This window comes from Monodelphis domestica, chromosome 1 (genome assembly GCF_027887165.1).
Source record: "Monodelphis domestica isolate mMonDom1 chromosome 1, mMonDom1.pri, whole genome shotgun sequence".
In the NCBI taxonomy this organism is placed as follows: Eukaryota; Metazoa; Chordata; class Mammalia; order Didelphimorphia; family Didelphidae; genus Monodelphis; species Monodelphis domestica.
Genome location: NC_077227.1, coordinates 612,339,110 through 612,365,360, shown reverse-complemented (window position 1 = coordinate 612,365,360; position 26,251 = coordinate 612,339,110). Strand labels below are relative to the sequence as shown.

Below are 26,251 nucleotides of genomic sequence, written 5' to 3'. Positions count from 1 at the left end.
TTTTTTTTCTTGATTAAAAATAGAATACGCACTTCTAAGCTGAGCAAAAATCAGTCCAGGAATTTGAAAAACCAGAGTTCTCCATTCCTTAAGTCCACTGGACTGAATTGAGAAAGATTACTTCACCTGCAAATTTTCTAATTATGGTAGGATTGTACTAGGAGCACAGTGGGCTAACAAGCCCATGGATATAATAGATAGTGGTCAGAGAAGGTCAACTTCAATGGTAAAGAGTCTATAATCCCAATCATACTGGGATCTAAGGAACTGGAGATGTTTATTCTGAAGAAGAAAAGAGATAAGGATACCTGTTTTCAGGTATTTGGGAAGATTAATATATGAAAGAGGGATTCAACTTGTTTTGCTAGGTCCCCAAAATAGAAATAACAGCAGTGTTCAAGTGACTGATCTAGGCTATCACAACTATTAAGTATCAAAGACAGGATTTGAACCTATATCTTCTTCACTCTAGGTCAAGTGCTATTATCTATTTATTCCACCATAGTTCCAGAAGAGGAAAGGTTTTTTTTAAAAAGGAAGGAAGGAGGGAAAAAAAGCAAATGGAAAAATAAAGACTTTGAAGAATACCCCAGTTTTGGAACTGAGAAATAGAAGCAGCAGTGTGACCACCATAAATCATTAACCATAAATAATATTTCCTTTGTGGTACCATGAAACTAATGAATTTTGAAAATTAAAATAATTACATTTTAATGGTTTATCATGCTTTAATATGTAATCATTTCCTTTGGTATTAGGTTCCCTCCAGATAAACTTTTTCAGTTGATGAAGAGCCAAGGTAGAGGAGAGGCTTCTTGGATTTCAAAATCTGATATTCTCCCAGATTTCTGAAGAGAGTAGTTCTTCCAGAGTAGAGAGACTTTGTTTCCCTAGGTATTTCTTTTCTTCTGGTTCACTTCTCCTTGAAAGTTCTATTGTTTTGAATCAGTGTAGGTCTGTAGAAAGAGATAATCTATGTTTAAATCTCTCAGCTTTGCCACTTACCCTGTGTGACCTTGGTTATCTCAACCTCTATGAGTATCAGTTTCTTCATCTAGAAAATGAGAGCTAAACTGGATAGCCTCTAAGGGCCATTCCATGACCCATGTTTCTTTGTCCATGATCCTATGCTTTTTTCCTCATTTCTTAATCTGCCCTTGAGAAATCTCCCTTTTAGAGCTAAAGTTTGAGCTAAGAGTACAGTTTTATTTCTAGCTCCTTAAGAAGAAAGAAAATGGATGAGAAAGGTTAGTTGCTATAGAACTGGGAAGCTGTAGTCTGGTCACTCACCTCATCACATGGTGAGATTATTAGAAACCAGGGTTGGCTATGGCAAGCAATGCTTTAAATTAAAGAAAAATAAAAATGCCCAACAGGACCCTGTGTGATTCCTTTTAATTCAGAAGAGAAGGCAGCTAAAAGAAGAACAAAAAAAAATTACCTTATTTAAGCATTAGTCCCTAAGAAATTCTGACTGACTTCCACCAAGACCTTGGGTATTTTTGCCGTTTCCTGGCAACCCTTCTGCTACCACCTTGTTTGAAATTGAAAATGGAGTGGCATGAATGCAGATGAGGTAATAAAAGGAAATCTCCTGTGAAAATTGCTGACTGTAGCTGCCACACGAAGTGACAGTGTTGACATTACACAATTCAGAGGCATTTCTTTGGTGTGACAATTGGGGAACCTTCATGTATATTGACATCTCAGCTGCAGCCGGTTAACCTCCATTAAGGCACATTCTACAGCAATTTCCTGCTATGTTAGATATTTTCTGTTAATCTCACTGGGTCCAAAATCCTCTCATTTGACCCTTCTTCCTATATTTCCCCAGACTTCCACCCCACACAACATTTCAAACCACAAGGTTAAGGCATCTCAGAAAGAAACTGGAGAGTTACCTAGTAACCTGAACTGTTTTGTCAAGCTTTAGCAGAGAGAAAGGAGGAGGAGTAGACTGTCATGGGTACCTACTTTCAGCCTGGTAGGGGCTTGCCCTTGGTACTTTATGGAGAAGTGATGTAGTATTCTCATTTGAATTCATTTATCCTTTTTTGCATAAATGATGACTTCAAAACACAAGGAGTCATACAATTGTAGGTTGCTAAAGCTGGGAGAGATCTCAGAGGTCCTCTAGTCCAAGACTTTTTAACCTTTTCTCTTTTTTGGCAGTTTGGTGATGCCTATAAATGTCTTTATGGAATAATAATTTATTTTAAAAAATGAATAATTGAAGGAAATGCTAAGTTTTAGGTAGAAGAGTGAAAATAATGGTGTTATTTTCCCCATCCAAGTTTCCTATTGCTTTCAAAAGCAAATGCTGTGTTTGGTATTCATAGGCCTTCATAACTCAGCCCCCTCATCTTTCCAGTCTTCTTATATGTTTCTCCTTAGTACCTCCTCTTAATCCAATTACACTGAACTCTCGGCTGTTCTACTGTCCATCTCTCAGCTGGAGACATTCTTTCTGACTGTCCCCTATGCTACTGGAATGCACTCCCTCCTCTACTCTGACTGTTGACATTTCTGACTTCTTTAAAGTCCCAACTAGAACCCCCTCCTATAGGAAGCCTTCCCCAATCCTTCTGTATTCCAATGCTTCCCCCTCTGTTAATTATTTCTTCTTTATCCTGTATATAGGTTGCTTTACATATGTTTGTTTTAAATTCTTTCCTGTGTTAGATTGTAAGTTCTTTGAGGGCAAGAACTGTCATTTGCTTCCTTTTTTATCTATAGTAGTTAACATAGTGCCTGGTGCATAGAAGGCCTTAATAAATATTTACTTATTGATTGATTGATTGATTGAAATATGTCCATAGATCCAGGCTAAGTCCCTCAATCTAGTCCAACCACTTCAATTTACAGAGGAGGAAACTGTTGCTTCCTATTGCTTTCAGAAGCTCTATTTGGTTAGTGATAGCTGAAACCAGAACCTGAGTGCCCTGAGAGCCCCTGCAATCTATCTATTTATTAGCTATTCCTTGAAGGCTAATCTAATAGAGTTTCTATCAATAAATTCTGACTACCTATAACATATGAGACACTGGGCTAGATACCGTAGGTGATACCCATAGGTAGAAAGCATAATACCATTTTGAACTTGGAGAGAGGAAGACTTGAGTATGAATCTTGCTTCAGATTCTAGCATGACTTTTCATCTCAGCATCAGTTCCCTCATCTGCAAGATGAAGATAATAATAACACCTTCTTTAAAGCACTATGCAAATGTTCATTATTATTGTAAGACACAGTTCTTTTCCACCAAAGGGGTTGTAGTGTAGTTGAGAAATGAATGAAAGAAAAAACCAGTGACTCCCATGTACCAAGTACTGAGCTAAACTGAATAAATCCGTCTAAAAGGGAAGACAGTTTTTGCTTTCAAAGAATTTATATTCTACTGGAGGAGATAACACATACCAGAGGGTAGTGGCCAGGAAAGAGTATTTTGGTTTTTAAAGTTACATACAGAAAGGGTGAATAGAATTCCTACACATCCTGGATGTTAACAGGTCCTCTCCCTCTGTCTCTGTCTCTGTTTCTCTATTTTTCTGTCTCTTTGTCTCTCTGTCTCTCTCATTTTTTCTCATCACATATAAGAACAATTTCAAATTTTTAATAAATTTTGAGTCTCTACTCTCCTCCTCTCCTTTCCTCCATCCCCATGTTGAGACAGTAAGAAACCTGATATATATTTCACATGTACAATAATGTAAAATATTTTCCCTTATTAATCCTTTTGTGAAAGGAAACCCGAACAAAAAAAGATTTTAAAAGAAAGTGAAAAACGTTTATTTTGGTCTGGATTCAGACTCCATTAGTTCTTTCTAGAAAGAAGCAGATGGAATTTTTTTTTATCATTAATCCTCTGGGATTGTTTTGGATCATTTTATTGCTGAGAATAGCTAAGTTAATCACAGTTGTTCATCATATAATATTTCTGTTATTGTGTACAATGTTTTCCTGGTTCCACTTACTTCACTCTGCTTCAATTCGCGTAAGACTTTCCAGGTTTTTTCTGAGTTCTTCCTGCTCATCATTTCATATAGTGCAAGAGTATTCCATTACAAGCCATTCCCCAATTGATGAGTAACCCCTTGCTTTCCAAAAAATAAATAAATAAAAGAGCTACTTTGAATGTTTTTGTACCTATAGTACATTTCCTTTTTAATTTTTTTATCTCTTTGATTTACAAACCTAGTAATGATATTTCTGGATCAAATTATATATACTATTTTATAGCCCTTTGAGCATAGGTCCAAATTGCTCCCCAGAATGGTGAATCCATTCACAACTTCCCCAACAGTGCATTAGTGTCTCATTTTTCTCACATCCCTTGAAAGTTTTGTCATTTTCTTTTCCTGTCACAAGAGCCAATCTGATAGGTATAAAGTAATACCTCAGAGTTGTTTTAATTTGCATTTCTCTAATTAATAGTGATTTGGAATATTTTTACATGAATATAGACAGCATTAATTACTTTGAGTACTGCCTTCTCATATCTTTTGATCATTTATCAATTAGGGAATGACTTGTATTCTTTTACATCTATCTCATTTCTCTTTGGATTTGAGAAATGAGGCCTTTATTAGACTGATAAAGAAGTTTTTTCACCATTATGATTATTGTGTATTATTTTCCCTACTATTTCCCCCCATTTATCCTTTTTTCTCTCCTTTCATTCTGTCCAGTTGCAAAAGTGTTTAGCTTCTGACCACCATATCCCCCAAATTGCCCTCTTTTCTCAATGCATTTCTGTCTCATTGATTACTTTTATTTTTTTAGACAGTGTCCCATCATATTCAACTCATACCCTTGCCCTCTGTCTATGTATACTCCTTATTTTTTTAGTATGAAATCCACTTGTTCTTTTTTAAATTTTATTTTTATTATTCCAAATATTTATAAATCCAAACAAAATTGTCATTTCCATATATAAAGAAAAAGAAGATATTACAGAAATGAAACCCCAAATCTCCTGTATGTTTAACTTACTTTTTTCATATCTACGTAATAGATCCCATTCCCTAGAGGCCCAACCTCTCCCCACCCTCCCTACATCACATTGTATATCATCATGAAGGCCAACATGTTCATATAAATTAATTCTTTCATGTTTTATATTTCTGTTCACTTTCTGAAGGCCACATTCTCAGTTTATTCTTCTAGCACTAGATCTGTGGTTATGTATAATGTTCTCCTGGCTTTGCTAATTTCTCTGTAGGATATCTCATAGTTCTTTCCAGTTTTTTAAAATAATTTTGTTTGTCATTTCTTATGGTGCAGTAGTATTACATCAAAATTATATATCACATATGATGGCGATGGAAGTGCTATAAGAAATGATGAACTGCTTAATTTCTATGTGACCTGGAAAGACCTTCATGAATTGATGCGGAGTGAAATGAGCAGAACCAGGAGAACATTGTACACAGTGACTGAAATACTGTGGGAAGATCAAATGTATTAGACTGTGCTACTAATAGCAATGCAATGATCAAGAAAAATCCTGTGGAATTTTTATGAGAAAGAATGCTATCCATATCTAGATAAAAACTATAGGAGTAGAAACACAGAAGAAAAACATATGATTTATCACTTGGTTATATGGGCATATGATTTTGGATTCTAGCTTTTGAAAGATTACTCTATTACAAATATGAATAATATGGAAATAGGTTTTACGTAACAGACATGTGTAAACTAGTAGAATTGCTTGTCAGCTCCGGGAGGGGGGATGGAAGAGGGGAAGGAGAGAACATGAATCATGCAAGCATGGAAAAATATTCTAAAAAAGTAACTTAAATAATGTGAAAAAAACTATATACCACATTTTTTTTAGCCATTCCCCAATTGATGGGCTTCCCCTCAGTTTCCAATTCTTTGCCACCACAAAGAGAACTACTATAAATGTTTTGAAACATATAGGTTCTTTTCCTCTTTTCCTAAACTTCTTAGGAAAGAGTCCTAGGGATAGTATTTCTGAGTCTAAGGGCATACAGTTTTATAACTCTTTGGGTGTAATTCCAAATTGCTCTTCAAAATAGTTGAATCTAACCAAGCTCTAACAGTCCAATATTAGTGTCCCCATTCTTCAACATCCCTTTCAACATTTGTCATTTTGCCCTTTTGTCATTTTAGCCAGTCTGATGGCTACCAGGTAATATCACAGAATTGTTTTGGTTTGCATTTCTTTAAGCAGTGGTGATTTGATGTATTTTTTCAAATAACTACATATGGCTTTGATTTCTTCATCTGAAAACTGTTTTTTCATATCTTTTGCCCATTTATCAATTGGGGGATGATTCTTATTCTTATAAATTTGTCAGAATCTACTACATATTTTAGATTAGCCCCCTGAGGGTTGTATATAAAAACTTTTCCCCCAATTTTCTGCTTTCACTTCGAATCTTGGCAGCATTTAATTTGTTTATACAAAAACTTTTCAATTTAATATATTAAAATTATATACAATGCTCTCTCTCTCTTCTTCACTTATAAATTTCTCTCCTCCCCATAAATCTGATAGGTAGTATACCTGTTCCTCTAAATTAATTATGACATCTTTTATGTCTAGGTCATATATCCATTTGGTCTTTTCTTAGTGAATAGTGTAAGATACTGGTCTATACCTAGTTTCTACCAAACTAATTTCCAGTTATCCCAGCAATTTTTTTTTCCAAACAGTGATTTGTTATCTCAAAATCCTGGATCTAAAGTTTTATCAAATACCAGATTACTATAATCTTGTCCTGCTGTTTGTTATTTGTCTGTTCTGTTCCATTGAACTGCCTTTCTGTTTTTAAGCCAGTACCAGATAGTTTTGATAAGTACTGCTTTATAATACATTTTAATATTTTTATATTGCCTCCCTTTATATTTTTTCATCAATTTCTTTGATATTCTTGATCTTTTATTCTTCCAGATGAATTTTATTACTTATTCTAACTCCATAAAATAATTTGTTGGTAATTTACTTGAGATGACATTGAATAAATAGAATACTTTAAGTAGGATTGTCATTTCCATTATATTGGCTCTGCCCATCTGTGAAAAATTAGCATTTTTCCATTCATTTTTATCTGACTTTATTTGTATAAAATGTTTTATCATTATATTTATGTAGTACTTGGCATTGATTTAACAGATATACTCCAAGGTGTTTTATCCTATCTGTGGTTATTTTGAATGGAGTATCTCTTTATATCCTTCATGCAGAATTTTGTCAGTAAATATTGATATAAATATAAAAATACTGATGATTTATGTGGATTGATTTTTTTATCCTACTACTTTGCTAAAATTATCTGGAGTTTCAATTACCTTTTTAGTTGATTTTCTGGGATTTTCTATATATAACATCATGTGATCAGTAAATATAGATAGTTTTACTAACTCTTTGCCCATTCTGATTCCTTCCATTTCTTTTTCTTCTCTTATTGCTACTACTAACATTTCTAATATTATGTTAAATAATACTGATGATAATGGCCATCCTTGTTTTACTCCTGAGCTTATTGGGAAGACATCTTCTCCCCATATATATTCCTAACTGCCATTGTGGTGATAAAATTCTTAGCACTTAAAAGAATCATCTTCCCATGTAGGGGTGTAAACAAGTTAACCTTATTTAATGTCTCTTTATTTCTCTTTCCTGTTTACTTCTTTATGTATTTTAAATCCTGTATTTGAGGCAAATTTTCCTTTTAGTTCTGGTCTTTTCATCAGAAATATTTGAAAGTCCTCTATTTCTTGCATGCCCATCTTTTCCCCAAAGATTATATTTGGTTTTACTGGGTAAATGATTCTTGGTTGAAGTCCTAACTCCCCTGCCCTCTACAATATCATATTCCAGGTCCTCCAATCCTTTGGTGTAGAACCTGCTAAATCTTGTGTTATCCTAACTGTGGGCTCTATGATATTTTAAGTGTTTCTTTTGGACTGTTTGTAACATTTTCTCCTTGACCTAAGAGTTCTAGAATTTGGCAACAACATTCCTGGGAGTTTTGCTTCAGGGATCTTTTTTTCAGGATATGCTTAGTGAATTCTTTCTGTTTCTCTTTTACCCTCTGGTTCTAGAATATCAGGGCAGTTTTCCTGGATAATTTCTTGAAAGAGGATGTCCAGGATCTTTTTTATCATGGTTCTGTCCAACAATTTTTAGATTATTTCTCCTGAATCTATTTGCTAGGTCATTTTTTTCCCAATGAGATATTTTACATGTTTGTCTATTTTTCCCACTTTGATCATTTCTTGATGTCTCCTGCAGGTATTAGCTTCCATTTGCCCAATTCTAATTTTTAAGAAATTATTTTTTATTGTGAGCTTTTGTACTCTTTTTCCACTTGGCTAATTCTAGTTTTTATGAAGATTTTTTTCAGTAAATTTCTTTACCACTTTTCTCATATGGACAATTCTACCTTTTTAAGGAGTTCTTATCAGTAAATTTTTGAATATCTTTTTTCAACTTGACCAATTCTGATTTTTAAAGAGTTCTTCTTTTCAGTGGACTTTTGTGTCTCTTTTACCAAATGACTTATTCTTTTTTTTAAAGATATTATTCTCTTTAAATATTTTTGTGCCTCCTTTACCAAGGTGTTGACTCTTTTTTTTTCATGATTTTCCTACATCATTCATTTCTTTTCCTAATTTTTCTTCCTCCTCTCTTCTTTGATGTTTAAAAACCTTTTTAAGCTTCTCCACTAATTCTTTTGGGGGACTCGAGACCAATTCATTTTTTTGGAAACTTTGGATAGATCAGTGTTGATTTTTTTGTCTTCTTCTGAGTTTATGTTTTGGTATTTTCTGTTAATAAAATAACTTCCTATATTGTTTCTTTTTAAATTTGCTCATTTTTTTATTTTTTTCTTGTCTTTTAATTCAAAAAACGGTTATAGGTAGACTCATTTCCTGTGATGAAAGAAGCACTATTCAAAACTTCAAGTTCTTTGTCCAGCTGCCTTCATAGCTCACCTGGGGAGCTTTAAGTTTTCAATTCTTCCAAGTTGGCATGGTTTAAGGAGACGTGTGTTTAATACACTTCCAGCCTAAGCTCTTGTCTATGAGCAATCACAAGCACTCTTTTGTGCCTTTGAACTGTGACCAGGGTCCCTTGCTCTTTTGTAGCCATAAGTGCTATTGTGTGCTTTTGCTCATTCCTGACCTTGAACCACAACCCAGGACTATGACTTAGATCTGCATATTGACAACATGATAGAGTCTTGCATTCAATGCCAGCAAAGGAACCTTTATAATCTCCTTCTGACCAGTTGTCTGATCCCCTTACAATCTGTGGCTGAGAGTCCCAGAAGCCTTTGCTACTAATTCAGCCACCCTCAAAATCTGTGCTAGCTTGCTGAAGTGGGGCCTGCCTTGGCATGCTGGTTTGTGCTCCATTTCTACCTCAATACAATCCATATTTCATCTCGGTCTTCTAGGTTGTTTTAGACTTAAAAATTGTTTCAAATTCTTTTGTGGGTTCTGCTATTCCTGAATTAATTTTGAGGCTTTATATCAAAATTGTTCAAAAGTTGATTTGGTAGAGATCAAGTGGGTCTGTGTGTATCTTCTCTGCCATCTTGACTCCACCCCCCTTCACTGACTCTTAATACACATTGCCTCACTAAGTCTGACTGAGAGATTAAGAAAAAAGAATCCCTTTGAGATGGTTAAGGATGGCTTGATAGAAGAGATAAGATGAGCATGCCATATATTTATACTTACAGTATCAGTAAAATTAAAAAACATGGTATAATTAATCAATCAGAAAGCATTTCTGGATTACCTACTTTGCTCCAATCACTTTGAAGGTGCTAGGGATAAAAATGCAAAAAGTAAAATGGTCCTTGTCTTCCAACAAATTTATATTTGACATTTATAGCTGCACTCTTTGTGGTGGCAAAATATTGGAAAATGAGGGGTTGTCCTTTGATTGGGGAATGGCTGAACAAATTTTGGTATCTGTTGGTGATGGAATACTATTGTACTCAAAAGAATAATAAACTGGAAGAATGCCATGTAAACTGGAATTACCTCCAAGAAGTGATGCAGAGTGAAAGGAGAAGAACCAGGAGAATATTATACACAGAGACTGATACACTATGGCACAAAGGTAATGGACTTCTCTGTTAGTAGCAATGCAATGATCCAGGACAATTCTAAAGAGCTTATGAGAAAGAACACTATCCACATTCAGAGGAAGAACTGTGGGAGTAGAAACACAAAAGAAAAACAACTGCTTGATCACATGGGTTGATGGGGATATGATTGGGGATGTAGACTCTAAATGATCACCCTAGTGCAAAAATGGAAATAGGTCTTGATCAATGACACATGTAAAACCCAGTGGAATTATACATTGGCTATGGTAGGGGTAGGTGGTAGGTAGAGGAGGGAAAGAACATGAATCATGTAACCATGGGAAAATATTCTAAATTAATTAAATAAATAGAATTTCCAAAAAATCATTTATATTTGATTGAAGGGAGGCATAGGTACACAGAGTACAAATATGCTTCGGGACTCACCTTCATAGCCTACATTCTTATTAGCAGATTGATTTCCCAGAATTCATGTACTATTTCCCTTATTTGCAGGTTATGGTATTTGGGTGGCCAGAACAATTCACTTCTGGACTGGTTTGTGCCTCACAGATTCTTCCTCAGGGCTAGCTCAGTTTCTCCCACAACTCCACTATAGTTACTAAAAGAATTTGCCATGCACTTCAATTGCTGGGCATCTAAGGGCTCTTCTAACCCTTCAAAACTCACAAGGTCATGACTATGATACTCTTTCCTCTGACATCTAGAAAGAATCAAATCAACATGGACAAAAGACACAGAAGTTCCATGAATTCATAGTCACATGGTACCCAGGTAGGAAAGGAATTCCCCTACTCAAAGGCTTATAGCACTTTTTTCCTTCTCACTCAAAAGCTGCAAGGGATAAAGAGAAGTCACATTCCTCCACTGATCCATCCTTTGTAGACATACTCAGTTCTGGCACAGAAACCAGTTAAAAGCAAAATTAAGCAAAAAAAAGAAAGCAAATTAAAATTTTCATCACACAGTAAAAGAACAAGAAACAATTACAGAATACCAGTAACTACTCCAGAGTGGAAGGCAAGACTCACCAACATATACCATTATGAATTTCTGGAAGCACATTTTCCAAATCTTCACATGGATCACCACCAGAGAAAAGGTTGTATATTCTCAATAAGCTAGGCTCTCTATTGGTCAGTCTCCCCTTATACACATATAAATATATACAAAAGAAGACAGGGTTATTTTGGAAGGTGGAGATGATAGCACATAACTAGAAGGGATCAGGAGAGATTCACATAGAAAGCAGTGTCTAAGTCAAGTCTTGAATTAAATGAGGAATTCTAAAAAACAAATATGAGAAAGAAGGCCATTCCAAGCATGAGGAATGCAAAGATAAGGAAATGGAAATGGAGTGTCTTGTATAAGAAACAGTAAGAAGGCCAATTTGGCTGAACTCTGAAGAGTGTGGATGGCAATAATATGTAAAAGGGATGGAAAGGCAATTTGGGGCTGAGTTGAGTTAAATGCCATACAGTAAAGTTTATATGGAAGGAATTGAAATCCTGCCTTATACTTCTTACCGATTTGATCTTGGCTAAATAAATTTTTCTATCAAGACCTTAGTTTTCTCAGCTCTTTTTTTTAAAATAGGGGGCTTAAGGGGTAGCTGGGTAGTTCAGTGGATTGAGAGTCAGACCTTGAGACGGGAGGTCCTAGGTTCAAATATGGCCTCAGACACTTCCCAGCTGTGTGACCCTGGGCAAGTCACTTAACCCCCATTGCCTAGCCCTTGCCACTCTTCTGCCTTGGAACCAATACACAGTATTGATTCCAAGATGGAAGGTAAGGGCTAAAAAAAATAGGGGGTTTAACTAGATGGCCCCTAAGGTTCTCTTTCCCTTTAAATTCCATGATTCTCTGATCCTAGAAACAATCCTAGGAAGCTATTAGGATTTATTAAGCAGAACAATGGCCTGGTCATACCTGAAATTTGTGGAAAGCCATTTTTTCAACTGAATAGAAAATGGATCAGAATGGGGAGTGGTTTGAGACAAGAGAGACAAAAAGGACTGTATTTGTCATCCAAGGACCTTGGTTCAAATCCCACTTCTGAGGCTTGCATTTCAGATCTTCATTTTCCTCAAATATGAAATAAGGAGAGTTATAGTGCTGGATATCTCAGGTCTTCCCTGGTTCTAAGTCTTATGGCATATGTACTGGTAAGGAACAGAATTTAGTAATAAAGATGATAATAATAACTACACTTTCATATAGTTTGCAGGTGCCTTAGAATACAGTTTCTTATTTCTCAAAACAACCTTGTGAAACTGACAATATGTAACCCTGCAATCAACAACAATGCAGCCAATGAATGTGATAGGGCTCATAGATTGATACCAAGAAGCAACTTAAGAGATCATTTAGCCTAGCTTTCTGTAAAAGATGAGATTCTAACTGGGAAGAAAGCTATGGAAGCCAAGAGGCAGAATGGAGGAGACATGGGGGACAGTTAGTGAAAATGGCAAAAGCCAAGAGTTATAGTGTTCAAGGAATAGCCAGAAAGATACTCACTAGATTCGAGTATCCCTGGATCAGAGAGTATATGGTGGTGAGTAAGGTATAAAAAGTTTGGGTTCTTTGGTGGAGGAAGGGAGAAGTGGCAGAGATGGCGATAGATTATGAAGGTTAAAAGTTAAACAGAGCATTTTTTATTTGATTCTGGACGTGATTAGAAGCCACTATAGTATGGCAGGAACAGAAATTGAGAGTCAGAAGGAACCTCAAAATAAGGCCCTGAAAGCTTACTTATCTAGCCAAAGATCAAATAGTTTATAAATGGTGCTATCAGAATTTGAACCCGGGGTTCACTGACTGCAAAACCATGACCTTCCCATGGACCCCTCCCACCATTCCACACTACCTCCACTGAGCTGCACCTTGAAGGGTAAAACTGGATAAAGAGAGAGAGAAGATGCCCTTTCTTTCCTCCTAAAATACATAGTAAGTAAGCATTGTTTTCTCCACATGTCAGTTCTTTGTTTGCTCTGAATGCTATGACCTGACATCCAGAGGCCCTGAATCTAGTCTGCCTCACTTCACCTATGTGTTGCCTCAGGGCACTGGGCTTGATTAAGCATTTTTGAAAGTTCAGACCTGTCTTATATTTTGTTTGCACCTCGTAAAATAGAAAATAATAAATAATGCTATCAAATGCTATGACAGGTGGCCCCAAAAATGTGAATGACTTTGAACTTTAGAACAATATCTCTCCCACTTTGAATTTGGAGAAGGCAATAGATTAAAGAGGTTCTTGGTAAGAATACACAATATTAAAGAGCCTGCAAGAATTTGGGGAGGGGGAGTGGGCATCGAGGAGGAGATCACAGTATGCCTGGGATTTTAGACTGTGCTTTGTACATTATACACCCCTTTGGCAGTATTGGAGTAGTAAGACCAAACTAAAAATGTCATATTGTTTGAAGCATTCCTGCAGTTTATATTGAGCCATTGCTGCTCAGGACAGCTGTCTCGGCAGGCTTCTTGGTATACTTGAACTGTTATTTTCTGAGGAGAAAGGCAAAGTAATGGCAGATGTTTGTTTTTATTTATTTCTCTCCCTCAAAAACATGAGTCATCACATTGCAGAAAGGTTTCTACTAGAATGGGGATTTTCAGAATTAATTCAGACAGGGACCATAAACATTTCACTAAATAAAAATGGGTATGATAGAAGAGGTTATGGACCAATAGATAATGCCATGTATGCTTATCCCCATGTGGCATAGTGTGGTTGGGTCTCATTTTGGCTCAATTTCCATTGTATAGGTCTAGAGTCTCTTCCTGCCCTAAGCCTGTTCTCTCAAATACAATGAAACAGTTCTTGACTAATGGTGACAATTAACTTGGGTAGTCTTGAGATCCCAACAGATTGACTTCTTTTTTTTTTAACAACCTAAACCAGGGTATTTGTTTTTTCAGATTTATCTACTTGACAGGATTTTTCAGATTTATCTACTTGACAGGAATGAGATCAATACACAATATTGGGAGAATGTTCTCCAAGAGCTGATTTACAGAGAATGTTCCCTAGCTAAATGTCTCATTGTGATTTGGATACTGATCATGACCAGATAACTTGGATTTGGGCCAGTGCTATAAATGTAAATTTGCATAGCCCCATAGCCAAATGCATATGTTCTTCAAAAATATATAGCAGTAATAAAGATAACATACCATTGAATTAACTGAGCACTGTAGGAAAATGACAGTTGAATCAATGGCAATTTGAGAAAATATATTCTGAAATGTCATGTTGCAGAGTAATGAGGTATATTTGCACCACATTCAACTATAGCCTTTTCAAAAGTAGCTTTAAAAAATAAAAATCAAGATTTCTGAGTATGAGAAGATAGCTTTAAGGCACTATGGAAGAGTAAATAGGAAACTGGACTTAAAATCAGTCATAACAATAACAGCAAAAAGAAGAGCTAGCATGAATAGATTGTTTTGTGATTTGCAAGCTGGTCCACATACATTCTCATTTTTTAATTTAAATTTATTCATTTATTTGTTACAGTAAAATACCCAGGTAACTTCCTTCCTTGCTCCTCCCCCATTAGAGAAGACATCATTTAACAAAAAGATATATGTATATATAAAACTATGTCTTGCTTGTTTCTGCTTATCATTTCTTTCTCTGGAAGTGGACATACACAAGCTATTCCTCAAAGAGTATCTCTGTTGTATATAATGTTCTTTTGATTCTACTCATTTCCCACTTCCTGACTTCATGTAGACCTTTCCATGGTTTCTTTTTCAATGAACCTGTTCATCATTTCTTATGGCAAAGTAGTGTTCCATCACAGTTATATGGAATTACTTGTTTAGCCACTCCCCAACTGATAGACATCCCCTCAGTTTCCAGTTGTTTGCCACCACAGAGAGGCTGCTATAAATATTTTACGACATATAGATTCTTTTCCTTCTCTCCTGATCACCTTCGGAAATAAACCTAATAGTGGAATCACTGGGTCAGAATGTAAATAGTTTTATAACTCTTTGGGGATCCTTACCACAACCCTGCTTAGTAAATATTAGAAGTATCATCTCTGTTTTACAGATGAGGATAGTGACATCTGGAGAAGTTAAGTGACTAGCCTTTTCTCACCCAGCAGCAAGTAAACCTTGAGGTGGTGTTGGAACCCACATTTCTCCTCACCCCAAATTCATTGCTCTTTCTGTTGAACTTCCACTTCTGACATTTACAAGCCCTGTGGTCATGAACAAGTCATTTAATCTCTAAACCTCAGACAACCTTCTTAGACTCCAAGTCCTCAGTGGAGAGAGATCTCTGTAGTGGAAGGAGATTCCACCAGGCGGCCTCAATCCATTGAAGCCAAAGACCCTTTCTGCATTTCCATATAAATGAATCTACAAATCAACAGCTGTTCCTTCAATGTTTACTATGTAGCAGGCAAGTAAAAGATAGCAGAAACATAAGGTATAACTTAGAACAGGCAGTCTATTTGTAGAGAAAAGATATTGATACATAAAAGAAAACTAAAAATAAACAAGTGTTGGAAGTGCCAAATTAGGGGTAAAGTCTGCAAAGAAGCATTTATTAAGCAAATACCATACTAAGCACAAAGGCTTAAAAAGTCAAAAACACTATTTCTGCCCTCAAGGAGCCCAGATTCCAAAAGCGAATAAAACATCCCAATAGCTATATAAATGCATATATTTAAAAAATATGTATTCAACATTTGGAAATATTGAAAATAGAAGGTAATTGGTGGAAAGGGGACTGGGAAATGGGAAAGGCTTCCAGAAAAAGAGATAATTTGAGCTGAGATTTGAAGGAAGCTAATGAAGTTAAGAGATGGAGAGACATTGTACACAGAGACTGATACATTGTGGTACAATCGAAGGTAATGGACTTCTCCATTGGTGTCAATGCAGTGTCCCTGAACAATCTGCAGGGATCTAAAAAACACTATCCACAAGCAGAAGATAAACTGTGGGAGTAAAAACATCGATGAAAAGCAACTGCTTGAATACAGGGGCTGAGGGGATATGACTGAGGAGAGACTCTAAATGAACACTCTAATGCAAATACCAACAACATGGAAATGGGTTTGAATCAAGAACACATGTGATACCCAATGGAATCACGCGTGGGCTATGGGAGAGGTGGTGGGAGGGGGGAGGGAAGAAAAGAAAATTATCTTTGTTTCCAATGAATAGTGTTTGGAAATGACCAAATAAAAATTAAAAAATAAAAAATAAAAAAATAAAAAAGAGATGGAGAGAAGGAGAAAGAACATAAGTAGAGGAGATAACTAGGTGACAAAACAAAGATTCAGGAGATAGAGAATCATGTTTGAGGTACAGCAAGAAGGCTTAGGAATGCTGTGGGGATTCTTAGTGCTGATAAGGAAGCTATTAGGAAGAATTCATGGTCTCTGCTCTCATGGTGGGAAACATCTAGTAGAAAAAGTGAACAGAAATAACTGTAACACAATTTAACAGTGTCTCTCACTACTTACAACTTCAGATATACTTTGCTGTTCCTTTGTTTACACTGTTATCTCACTCTAAAATTAACTTCCTCCATAGGTTTACCTGTCTGTTTTCTATCCATCTTTCAAAGCTTGGTTCATGAAGCCTTCTATGATTCACAAAGACAGAAACTAGGCTGAACAAATAGAATGTCTTATACCTATCTTATTTCACTTTAACATTCTACCTTATTTTTATAGTTTCTTGGACCAAGTACTTGGCTGCCCTCTTAGAAAATACTATTACATGACGACAGAGATCTTATTCTTTATGTTACCATGGGGGAATAGATTTTCTGGGTTTCAGTTTTTTATCTGTAAAATGGAGGAGAGAATGGGACATTGGAACAGGTAATTCCCAAGGTCCCTTCCAGATCTAAATCACATCATCAAGTGGAGAGCTCTTAGTCATAATGACATTTTCTCCATCTCCCTGCTAACTCTCAGTCTTGAATAAATCTGTGACCAAATCTTTTCTCTCCAGGTTGCATCTCTAACTTTCCACAAGACTTTGGCTACCATTTGATTGAAAATTCCTTATTTAGGAAGCTTAATCCCCCACTAGACTACTTCTCAAATTGGAAGTACCTCTCCTTCTGATTGGCTGGTTTCTCCAAGAACATTTTTAAAGAACAAGCCCAAGCCACTTCTGTCTTCATTCTTTTTTAGGCATCACTGATTTGCCACAGGACTTCTTCTACCACTCTTCTGAACTGAGTACCCTCATCTCTCTTCATTCCTCTTTTCATCTCCCCTTTTTGTATTATTATATTTCTGCATTAGAATGTAAAGTTCCTTGAGTGCAGGGATTGTCTCTCTTTCTGCTTACTTATATTCCTAGCAGTGTGGTTGGCATTTAATAAGTACTTAATAAATGCTTATTGACTTGACATTCTCTCTCCTTCAGGGTCTTACACATATTAAGTGCTCAGAACAAAAAAATTGAATGTGGCACAAAATAGAAACTTGTTTGAGTCAAGGAAAGAGGTACTCTCATTTCAAGGGGCAGGGGCACATGTCTTCACATGTAATCAGGAAGTGGGACATTGTAGTAGGTTTAAAAATCCCCCTGGGTGTCAGAAGAGACCAAGGCCTGTACTACTTTCACTAACAATCATTTAAATCTATAATCAATTAATAAGAATTATCATCAAAACCTAATATTTTGTATGTAATGTTTTTTAGAGATTCTTGGAACATGAGAATAATATTTTTAAACCAACAACAGCAATTATCATCTTTAGAACCTACTGTTATCACAGTCACGCCCTTATAAGCAAAAGTAATAATCTTCACTGTTTAATTGACCATATGTTTAAGGTATTTTCCTATTGTAAACCTGGATTCTAGAAAACCATTGGCCTGCAGAGGTATAAAAGTATCTGAGGACAAGTGAATGAAAACAGATGGAGAAGTTAATGGAGGTGATCAGATTCTATCATCTCCTTTCTAACAATGCTCTTAGAATCCTTGAAATGGAAATGTGGTCTAAGCTTGCTCCTTAACATGGAGGTCCTTAGAGGAACCAGACATTCAGAGGGAGACTTTCAGGGGCAGATGGTACTTCCAATTTGAGAAGTAGTATAAAGGAGGATTAAGCATCCAGGATGAAGACTTTTTAATAGCATGGTAGAGAACTCAGACAAGGGGTTGGAGTTTTTAAGCAGTTTGGAAAACAGTCCCATTTCCTTATAAATTCTGCTCAATTACAATACCTGAAACTATTCCTGATTCATTTCTGAGCTACTTATACTCTCTCTCAATAATTTTACATATATATTCTACTATATGTGTGTATATGTATATTATATATATAATTATAGATAATTATATTTAATATATGTATATCATATATATGCATATTGTCTCCCCCAAGGGAAGGCAAATTTCTTAAAGGTAGGAACTCTTTCATTTTTGTTTTTGCATTCTAAGCACTTGGAATAGTGAACACAGTAGGTGCTTCATAAAAGATTTTTGATTGATTAGAAGACTCCATTCGACTTCCGGTTAAGATGGCGGCTTAGAGAAAGCTGAAGTTCAGATCTCCGGAAAACCCTTCCCGACCGATCTCAAACTAGAAGCTCCTAAGGCGCCGAAATTCAAAACGATCAACAGCACAGACCCTGGGAACCCTCCTCCTGGACCTGGACCCGGTTCAAAAGGTACGGCTCCCCTTAAAAGCCAGAACCCGAGATCACTCGGACCTCAGGGGTAGGAGCGCAGAGTCCAAGGCTCCCGGAAGCGGCAGCCGCGCGGGGCTCAGAGAGCAGGGTCTGAGGAACAACAACCCTCAGGGTCTTCTACCCAAGTCCCAGTCCGGGTGAAAGTTACTGCCTGGGGCTTCCGCTGCAGAGAGCCAGTCGGTCCGGGTGAAAGTTACTGCCTGGGGCCTCCGCTGCAAAGAGCCCGTTGGTCTGGGTGAAAGTTACTGCCTGGGGCCTCCGCTGCAGAGAGCTGGTCAAAACAACAGCAACCCTCAGGGCGGGTAAGACAGCCTCACGGGCTGGATCCTGCTATCCAAGTCTCAGTGAAAGTCTGTGCTCTCGGAGCTTGGGGAAGCGGCAGCCCATCCCCCCGCAGGCCGACGAAACAGCCTCACGGCCAGGGATTCTGAAGGCAACTTCCGGAAATCGAGCCAGGGGGAGAGTGTGGCCTCGTGGTCCGACCCTTCCATTCCAGTTCCAGTGAGGCATATTCAGTTTAACCCAGGGAAAGCTCATAGAACTATCTGCCCAGGACTAAAGCCCCTGAACACCAGAAAGAGACAAGAAAAACTAATCCTCCACATTCAGAAATGGCAAACTCCACAGAACCACAGAAGCCCCAAAATACCAAGAAAAATAAGAAGAAAGGGGCGACTTTGGACACATTCTATGGAGCCAAAATACAAAATACAGAGCAGACAGAAGATAATATAAAAGAAAATGCTCCAAAACCTTCCAAAGGAAATGGAAACTCTCCACAAACCTATGAAGAATTTGAATCAGAAATGACCAAAAAGATGGAAGCCTTCTGGGAGGAAAAGTTGGAAATAATGCAAAAGAAATTCACGCATCTACAAAACCAGTTTGACCAAACTGTAAAAGAAAACCAGGCTTTAAAGGCCAGAATCAGGCAGCTGGAAGACAATGATCGTGTAAAAGAGCAAGAATCAATAAAGCAAAGCCAAAATACCAAGAAATTAGAAGAGAACATAAAATATCTCACCGACAAGGTGATAGATCTGGAAAATAGGGGGAGAAGGGATAATTTAAGAATAATTGGACTCCCAGATAAGCCAGAAATAAACACCAAACTGGACATGGTGATACAAGATATAATCAAAGAAAATTGCCCAGAGATTCTAGAACAAGGGGGCAATACATCCACTGACAGAGCTCACAGAACACCTTCTACACTAAACCCCCAAAAGACAACTCCCAGGAATGTAATTGCCAAATTCCAAAGCTATCAAACAAAAGAAAAAATCCTACAGGAAGCCAGAAAAAGACAATTTAGATATAAAGGAATGCCAATCAGGGTCACCCAAGACCTTGCAAGTTCTACTCTGAATGATCGTAAGGCATGGAACATGATCTTCAGAAAGGCCAGAGAGCTGGGTCTCCAACCAAGAATCAGCTACCCAGCAAAACTGACTATATACTTCCAAGGGAAAGTATGGGCATTCAACAAAATAGAAGACTTCCAACTTTTTGCAAAGAAAAGACCAGAGCTCTGTGGAAAGTTTGATACAGAAAATCAAAGAGCAAGGAATACCTGAAAAGGTAAATATTAAGGAAAGGGGAAAAATGTTATCTTCTTTTACTCAAATTCTCTTCTATAAGGACTACATTTATATCAACCTATGTATACTAATATGTGGGGAAAATGTAATGTATAAATAGGGGGTAAAGAAAGACCAAATAGAATAATGGTTCTCACACAAAGATTCACAGGGGAAGGGGAGGGGAAGAAAACTCCTATAAGAAGGAGAGGAAGAGAGGGGGGGGGTTTACTTAAACCTCAATCTCAGGGAAATCAACTCTGAGAGGGAAAAACATCCAGATCCATTGGGATCTTGAATTCTATCTTACCCAACAAGGGTAAGGAGAAGGGAAAACCAAGGGGGGGAGGGGGAGAGGGAGAACAAAAAGGGAGGGAAAGAGAGGGGGGGAGGGGGAGGGAACAAAAAGGGAGGGACTAAAAAGGGAAACATCAAGGGAGGGGACAAGGGGGACTGATTCAAAGTAAATCACTGGACTAAAAGGTAGAGCCGAAGAAGAAAAGGTTAGAATTAGGGAAGGCAATCAAAATGCCAGGGAGTCCACAAATGACAATCATAACTTTGAACGTGAATGGGATGAACTCACCCATAAAACGTAGACGAATAGCAGAATGGATTAGAATCCAAAACCCTACCATATGTTGTCTTCAAGAAACACACATGAGGCGGGTTGACACCCACAAGGTCAGAATTAAAGGATGGAGTAAGACCTTCTGGGCCTCAACTGATAGAAAGAAGGCAGGAGTGGTAATCATGATATCTGATAAAGCCAATGCAAAAATAGACCTGATCAAAAGGGATAGGGAAGGTAATTATATTTTGTTAAAAGGGACTCTAGACAATGAGGAAATATCATTAATCAACATGTATGCACCAAATAATATAGCACCCAAATTTCTAATGGAGAAACTAGGAGAATTGAAGGAAGAAATAGACAATAAAACCATACTAGTGGGAGACTTAAACCAACCATTATCAAATTTAGATAAATCAAATCAAAAAATAAATAAGAAAGAGGTAAAAGAAGTGAATGAAATCTTAGAAAAATTAGAATTAATAGACATATGGAGAAAAATAAATAGGGATAAAAAGGAATACACCTTCTTCTCAGCACCACATGGCACATTCACAAAAATTGACCATACATTAGGTCACAGAAACATAGCACACAAATGCAAAAAAGCAGAAATAATGAATGCAGCCTTCTCAGATCACAAGGCAATAAAAATAATGATTAGTAATGGTACATGGAAAACCAAATCTAAAACCAATTGGAAATTAAACAATATAATACTCCAAAACCGTTTAGCTAAAGAAGAAATCATAGAAACAATTAATAATTTCATCAAGGAAAATGACAATGGCGAAACATCCTTTCAAACCTTTTGGGATGCAGCCAAAGCGGTAATCAGAGGCAAATTCATATCCCTGAAAGCTCATATTAACAAACAAGGGAGAGCAGAGATCAATCAATTGGAAATGCAATTGAAAAAACTCGAAAGCGATCAAATTAAAACCCCCCAGCAGAAAACCAAATTAGAAATCCTAAAAATTAAGGGAGAAATTAATAAAATCGAAAGTGATAGAACTATTGATTTAATAAATAAGACAAGAAGCTGGTACTTTGAAAAAACAAACAAAATAGACAAAGTACTGGTCAATCTAATTAAAAAAAGGAAGGAAGAAAAGCAAATTCACAGCATTAAAGATGAAAAGGGGGACAGCACCTCCAATGAGGAGGAAATTAAGGCAATCATTAGAAATTACTTTGCCCAATTATATGGCAATAAATACACCAATTTAGGAGAAATGGATGAATATATACAAAAATACAAACTGCCTAGACTAACAGAAGAGGAAATAGAATTCTTAAATAATCCCATATCAGAAATTGAAATCCATCAAGCCATCAAAGAACTTCCTAAGAAAAAATCCCCAGGGCCTGATGGATTCACCTGTGAATTCTATCAAACATTCAGAGAACAGTTGACCCCAATACTATACAAACTATTTGACATAATAAGCAAAGAGGGAGTTCTACCAAACTCCTTTTACGACACAAACATGGTACTGATTCCAAAACCAGGCAGGTCAAAAACAGAGAAAGAAAACTATAGACCAATCTCCCTAATGAATATAGATGCAAAAATTTTAAATAGGATACTAGCAAAAAGACTCCAGCAAGTGATCAGAAGGATCATTCACCATGATCAAGTAGGATTCATACCAGGGATGCAGGGCTGGTTCAACATTAGGAAAACCATCCACATAATTGACCACATCAACAAGCAAACTAGCAAGAACCACATGATTATCTCAATAGATGCAGAAAAAGCCTTTGATAAAATACAACACCCTTTCCTATTAAAAACACTAGAAAGCATAGGAATAGAAGGGTCATTCCTAAAAATAATAAACAGTATATATCTAAAACCAACAGCTAATATCATCTGCAATGGGGATAAACTAGATGCATTCCCAATAAGATCAGGAGTGAAACAAGGATGCCCATTATCACCTCTACTATTTGACATTGTACTAGAAACACTAGCAGTAGCAATTAGAGAAGATAAAGAAATTGAAGGTATCAGAATAGGCAAGGAGGAGACCAAGTTATCACTCTTTGCAGATGACATGATGGTCTACTTAAAGAATCCTAGAGATTCAACCAAAAAGCTAATTGAAATAATCAACAACTTTAGCAAAGTTGCAGGATACAAAATAAACCCACATAAATCATCAGCTTTTCTATATATCTCCAACACAGCTCAGCAGCAAGAACTAGAAAGAGAAATCCCATTCAAAATCACCTTAGACAAAATAAAATACCTAGGAATTTATCTCCCAAGACAAACACAGGAACTATATGAACACAACTACAAAACACTCGCCACACAACTAAAACTAGACTTGAACAATTGGAAAAACATTAACTGCTCATGGATAGGACGAGCCAATATAATAAAAATGACCATCCTACCCAAACTTATTTATCTATTTAGTGCCATACCCATTGAACTACCAAAATACTTCTTCACTGATTTAGAAAAAACCATAACAAAGTTCATTTGGAAGAACAAAAGATCAAGGATATCCAGGGAATTAATGAAAAAAAACACATATGATGGGGGCCTTGCAGTCCCTGACCTAAAACTATATTACAAAGCAGCAGTCATCAAAACAATTTGGTACTGGCTAAGAAACAGAAAGGAAGATCAGTGGAATAGACTGGGGGAAAACGACCTCAGCAAGACAGTATACGATAAACCCAAAGATCCCAGCTTTTGGGACAAAAATCCACTATTCGATAAAAACTGCTGGGAAAATTGGAAGACAGTGTGGGAGAGACTAGGAATAGATCAACACCTCACACCCTACACCAAGATAAATTCAAAATGGGTGAGTGACTTAAACATAAAGAAGGAAACCATAAGTAAATTGGGTAAACACAGAATAGTATACATGTCAGACCTTTGGGAGGGGAAAGGCTTTAAAACCAAGCAAGATATAGAAAGAATCACAAAATGTAAAATAAATAATTTTGACTACATCAAACTAAAAAGCTTTTGTACAAACAAAACCAATATAACTAAAATCAGAAGGGAAACAACAAATTGGGAAAAAATCTTCATAGAAACCTCTGACAAAGGTTTAATTACTCATATTTATAATGAGCTAAATCAATTGTACAAAAAATCAAGCCATTCTCCAATTGATAAATGGGCAAGGGAAATGGATAGGCAGTTCTCAGATAAAGAAATCAAAACTATTAACAAGCACATGAAGAAGTGTTCTACATCTCTTATAATCAGAGAGATGCAAATCAAAACAACTCTGAGGTATCACCTCACACCTAGCAGATTGGCTAACATAACAGCAAAGGAAAGTAATGAATGCTGGAGGGGATGTGGCAAAGTAGGGACATTAATTCATTGCTGGTGGAGTTGTGAACTGATCCAACCATTCTGGAGGGCAATTTGGAACTATGCCCAAAGGGCGACAAAAGAATATCTACCCTTGGACCCAGCCATAGCACTGCTGGGTCTGTATCCCAAAGAGATAATGGACACAAAGACTTGTACAAAAATATTCATAGCTGCGCTCTTTGTGGTGGCCCAAAACTGGAAAACGAGGGGATGCCCATCAATTGGGGAATGGCTGAACAAACTGTGGTATATGTTGGTGATGGAATACTATTGTGCTCAAAGGAATAATAAAGTGGAGAAGTTCCATGGAGACTGGAACAACCTCCAGGAAGTGATGCAGAGCGAGAGGAGCAGAACCAGGAGAACATTGTACACAGAGACTAATACACTGTGGTATAATCGAACGTAATGGACTTCTCCATTAAGGGCGGTGTAATGTCCCTGAACAACTTTCAGGGATCCAGGAGAAAAAAAACACCATTCGTAAGCAAAGGATAAACTATGGGAGTGGAAACACCGAGAAAAAGCAACTGCCTGAATACAGAGGTTGAGGGGACATGACAGAGGATAGACTTTAAATGAACACTCTAATGCAAATACTATCAACAAAGCAATGGGTTCAAATCAAGAAAACATCTAATGCCCAGTGGACTTACGCGTCGGCTATGGGGGGTGGGGGGGAGGAAAAGAAAATGATCTATGTCTTTAACGAATAATGCTTGGAAATGATCAAATAAAATATATTAAAAAAAAAAAAAGAAGAAGACTCCATTCAAGGAGCCACAGAGAATGCCAAGCTGAAGAAAAAGGACAAGATAGCTTAGGTTTTGTGCTACTGGACCATATGGAGTCCATAAAGGAAAGGTTCAGATGCTGATCTAGGCAGCAGTTAAATCCAGCTTCGCAAGGGACAGAACTATTTGTAAGAATCAGCCATCAAATTGGCTTCCAGTAAAGCAATCAGGGCAAATGATTGATGGAGAGAAAAAGAAAGAGAAGGAAGAAAGGAAAGGAAGGAGGGAGAGGAAGAGAATGATAGAAATAAGGAGGAAGAAGGAGAAAAAAGAAGTTTCCAAACACCAGGGACCTTGAGATCTAAAGGTGAGAATAATTGGAGTCCAGACAAGGAAATATCTTTCTTACTCATGGTTGGACCTGGGGGCATGGACAGGATGTCAGTAGACCAGTAACCATTGAAAACAAGGGTAACCACAAGGTACCTTTAGACCTAAAACCCAAGGGAACACTTATTAAGCAATGACAGAATGGTGAGAAGCCTGAGGCTTCCACACCTGTATCTTGGTTAGAGGAAAAACATTCTCGAAACACTGAGACATCAAGAATCCTTGTTAAAAATCAAATCTACCTCAGCCTGAAGACTTGAGCTTAAATCTAGCATCAAGCCCAAACAGGATTTGGCCAAATGACTCAGAGGACAAGATTGGGAAAGAGGGATTCAGTCAGGCCCAGAGAGAAGGAACTAAGAAAGAATAAGGCTTAGTTCCATAACATTTGCATGAAGGACCAGAATTAATTATTAAAGATTTATATACATTCATGAAGTGTGCATCACTTAATGCCTCATAGGTCTCCTTATGATTTTTAGAAGTAAAATACTTTAAATTCCTAAAAAAAACCCTTTCTGTGCTCTTTTTAGGGACAAGTCTAGAAAGAAACAAAAGGGCAGCATAGCCTAGAGTGTCCTGGCGTTGAAATCTAGAAAACCTGGCTTTAAATCTGACTTGAGATGCTTCCTAGCTATGTGACGTTAGGCAAGTCACTTAGCCTTAAGCCTTCATTTCCTCATTTGTAACATGGTGATGATAATGACAGCACTCACCTAATAATGTTATTATTATGATGGAATGAAAGAAGATATATAAAGCAATTTTGCAAATTTAAGAGCATTATAGAAATACGAAATATTAGTATCATCCAATTGGCTTAACTCCATAGTCAGGG

The 26,251-nt window shown here is 36.9% G+C and overlaps 1 protein-coding gene across 2 annotated transcripts in view; it reads left to right on the top strand.

Annotated features, from left to right (window-relative positions):
* SLC24A3 (solute carrier family 24 member 3) overlaps positions 1 to 26,251 on the top strand; it is a 762,044-nt gene that overhangs the window by 513,523 nt on the left and 222,270 nt on the right. The gene's annotated exons all lie outside the window — the stretch shown is intronic.